Source organism: Microtus ochrogaster, unplaced genomic scaffold (assembly GCF_000317375.1).
Source record: "Microtus ochrogaster isolate Prairie Vole_2 unplaced genomic scaffold, MicOch1.0 UNK25, whole genome shotgun sequence".
NCBI classification, from domain to species: Eukaryota; Metazoa; Chordata; class Mammalia; order Rodentia; family Cricetidae; genus Microtus; species Microtus ochrogaster.
Window position 1 is genome coordinate 4,335,090 of NW_004949123.1, and position 4,382 is coordinate 4,339,471.

A 4,382-nucleotide genomic window follows, 5' to 3' on the forward strand; every position below is an offset into this window, starting at 1 on the left:
GTGTGTTTCTTTGTGCATGTGTATCTTAGAACTTTTCATCAAAAGGCATGGATTTCAGAAAGTGCTAACCAGTTGCCATGGCAATTTTCTCTTCAAAAGTACTAACTGTGTGGAATAGAGAATCAGTTCACTAATTCATTTAGACCAGAGACCCAGGTACCTAACAGATCAGTTTAACTGTTTGAATCCCACTTGAGTATATAAAAAGTAGTTTACTTCATAATAGAGAAAAACATTGAAGTGATGATTTATATTGTATACCATAGCAAGCTAAACCTGAAATTATGTGATTATTCTTTGATTCAGGGTATTTTTATATTCACAGTATCATTCCAGTATTTTATAATTGTTTTAATTATATTATATTTATTTTCTTATGCTCTTTTAAGAAAAAGTAACAATAACTGTAAAATATTGTCTGGTGGTAATATAATGATTGATAATTTCATTTTGCTGAGACAACTATGCTGTTACTAATGCTGTGCATATCTACATATATATCCTTATCTAAATGTACATATCTATACTTGTACTTATACTGCATTTTTATCTCAGTCTATAAGTGGTCACATTTTTAAGAAACATTTATGGATATATTATTTGTGAGACTATAATGACATTGTTTTCCACTTTCCTTTCCTCCCTCCTCAATCTTTTTTCAAATTTCTTGACCTTTTATTCATAAATGGATTCTTTAAATATATATATACATATCTATTCAAAAATATAACATGCCAAATCTGTAAAATGTTAACCATATGTATGATTTCATGCTGTCAATTTGATGTTGGATAACCAGTTGTTGTGTCCTTCTCTGGGAAGATTATTACTCCCATTTTATCATTTATTTGCTTGTAATTCTTTGTTCAGAGATGAATCATTTTTACGTAGCACCACTTAGACCGAAATGAAGCTAAAAGTAAAAGAAATTCAAGGATACTAGTAACGTCTTTTAATTAATTTCTGAAGTAACTTAATGGTTAAATTTGAAACAATGGCATTTGAATACTTTGATACTTAATAGAAATATATATTATGCTTCCCACCAATGCTGTGTGAAATTAGATATTTTCAAAGTTTGATACCTCTTTAATATTTCCTTCGATAAAATAACAACCATTTTTTAAATGTTGGTCATATGTATACCCAAAACCCTTAATCAGAAAAAAGAAAAGATTTTACCTTTAAGCAAGCCTATTATTTGATTTTGCCTTTAACTGAAACAAACCAAACGAATTGCATACAGAAATTTAAATCAATAACATTTTCCATCTACATACATAGAAACAGATTCCCTGTGTTTTCTTTCTTGGTTTGTTTGTGCTATCCAATGTAGGACACCTATTTTTATCATTATTTATCATGTGCATCCTTAGACATCTTTGTTTTATACATTATGTATTTTAGGAAATATTTAGTCTAAAAACAGGTGTTTGAAGAAACTACATATTACACAAAACTATGCCACTAAATTTTAAAAAGACCGATAAAAACAAATAGTAACATTTTTAAAAGAATCACAAGCATACTGATTCTGCAAACACAAAACTGTCTATCTGTGTGACACAAATAGGTGACAGTAGTGACTTTTATTTAAAGAATTATAAATGCCTGCGGATGACTGCTGATGAAAGTGTGTCTCAGTGATTTGCTTCACATACCTGACTTCAGAGGAAAATTCCATACCAACAATAGACTGGACAAAAGTGAAGTGCATCATTCAGTTAGATGAAAAAAATAAGAAATAAGGAAAGAAGAGCTCTTTATTGAGAAAAAGAAAAACTCACAATCACTGCAATTAGTCATTATTCATTATGTACAAAAAGCATGGAAACAATTAGCTGAAATTTTGAAGTAAACAAAGCACTTCATCACTTTGAAGGCACCGTTAGTGGAACTAAAACCCTGCCCAGATGAATTCATCTTTCATGGCCACAGTGGATTTTCACTTCTGGAGTTTCTTAGAAAAGTGGGTTTTACCAACTTTCTTCCCAGTTATAGCTGTCGAATTTGTTAACCAGAATGAACTTCTAATCCTAGGAGCCATTCCAAGTTCATAGTGAAGTTTACTGATTTTTCTTTTTCCTGAATCCAGGCTTCTTGTTTTGCTTAGATGGAAGAGTTGATTAAATCACATGCTTTTTCTGTGGCTTGTATATTTTACTATGAATTTCAGTCAAAAAGAACACAATGTTTTGACTTTAGAAAAATAAAATCTACCAAAAAACAAGTTCCTCAGGATTGAGAGAGGTGAATGTTTGCTCCAAGACAGAGGTACTTCTTATAGTGGGGGAAAATATTGTTTTTAACATTAAAATCCTTAAGTAAGCAAACATATTCCAAATTTCCATTTTTATTTATTATCATAATGATCTAATTCTACAACATGGCACACCTATTCAATAATAATCCAAAAGATAAACAAGAAATCAAAGCTCTGTGTCAGTGGTAGTGCCAAGGGGCATCAGGCATAATGAAAACCACGCATACACTATTATATGACAAAAGTAATATCCAAATTTTTTATGCAGCGACATTACTTTGTAAAAGAAGTATCATAAATTCAGGTAACAAACGAGCTGAATTCATAGAAAACATGACTGGGAGAAAATGGTTTCAAAGAACAGGGTCGATACTGGTGTATATGTTGTCCTTCTAATGTTAACAAAATATAATTGTTAATCCATGAAGATCTATTTCAACTTTACTAACAAGTGGGCATTTTTAATGTTAGCAAAACATACTTGTAAATCCATGAAGACCCGTTTCAATCACACTAACCAGTGGGCGCCTTTAATGTTAGCAAAACATGCTTGTTAATGGAGGGAAATGGGAGGCTGGGAGGAGGCGGAAACTTGTTTTTTTTTTTTTTTCCTTTTCTCAATAAAAAAAAAAAGAAAACCCATTTCAGCTGTACTAACTAGTGGGTCTGAGTGAGGAGAATGCCATCTGGATTTCATCTCTTTTGTGTACATTTTTTTTTATTTGCAATACTGTTTGACCAATAACTTAAGCATATTTCTAACTAGCTCTTATTTCCTAAGCTAACCAATCTCCATTAGTCTCTGCATCACCATGAGGTTGTGGTCTACCAGCAAAGATTTGGCAGGCTCCAGCAGAGACATCTGTCTCCTGTGGCAGCTACATTGCTTCTCTCTGACTCCACCTACTCTCTCTATATCTCTTTCTGTCTGGCTTTACTTTTCTGCTAAGCCTTTGGTCAAAGGCAGCTTTTTTATTAACCAATGGCAATAAAATATATTTACAGCATAAATCCCCTCCCACATCACCTTCCTTATTCTGTCTAAATAAAAAGGAAGGCTTTAACTTTAGCATAGCAAGATTACATAAACAAAACAGGTATCAAACAAGAATTACAGTTACAATATTTATATCTGCTTTATCTTTTATCATAACTAAGGAAAACTATAACTATAACTAGCTATTTTGCAGGTATATTTAATCATCATCTTTTGTATCCTATAAAAATAAGGTATAGTAGAGCTTTCCAGAAAAAATTAAAAGGTGATGTGGTGCTTTGAATGAGAGTGGCCGCATAGGCTTATATATTTGAACATTTGACCACCCATTGGTGGAACTGTTTAGGAAGTACATATTTATTGAAGAGGGCTCACTCTGAAACTGTAGAAAAGAAAAGCCTCTAATAAAATGCTTTCCTTTAGAGTTGCCTTGGTTATGCACGGTGTCCTTTCACAGCAAAAGAAAACTAAGACAGGCTCCAATCTATTACTTTTTCTAAAGATAGTATTAAAAATTGTTGAATTACAATGTTAACTAGGGTACTGAAGACTACAAACGGTGTGTGTGTGTGTGTGTGTGTGTGTGTGTGTGTGTGTGTGTATAGTACTGACACTCCATCGACAAGGATTGTATATCAGGTGATGGCCAAGATGTTACAGAACATCTTCCTGTGGAGACTTCCATTTTGTACTTTAACTCCTCCCTTAACTGAACATGAATTTTTTACAGCCTTGGTCCAGGAAAAATTTGACGCATAGAACTTTTGCCTTTCCCTCTTGTGCTTCTTGCCTTGTCAATGATTTTGGGAAAATTTGTGTTTTATCCTCTTTCTTTATGACCTTCAAATTACTTTTACTTGGATAAATTTTCGCTCAAAAATTTAGCAAGGAAATCTCACAGATAAAATGACTTATAGCTGGTCCCTGATTGTGCTTTTAATCTATATGTCTGTTCCCAGGTATCTGTGGGACATAAGCAGGGCACAGCAAGAATGCTTTCCCACAACTGTGAAGATTCTGTTTACTTGCTCCAGCAAATGTTGTGCCCTTTTTACTTTTCTTTTTTTTTTTTATTTTATTTTATTGAGAAAAGGAAAAAAAAAACAAGTTTCCACCTCCTCC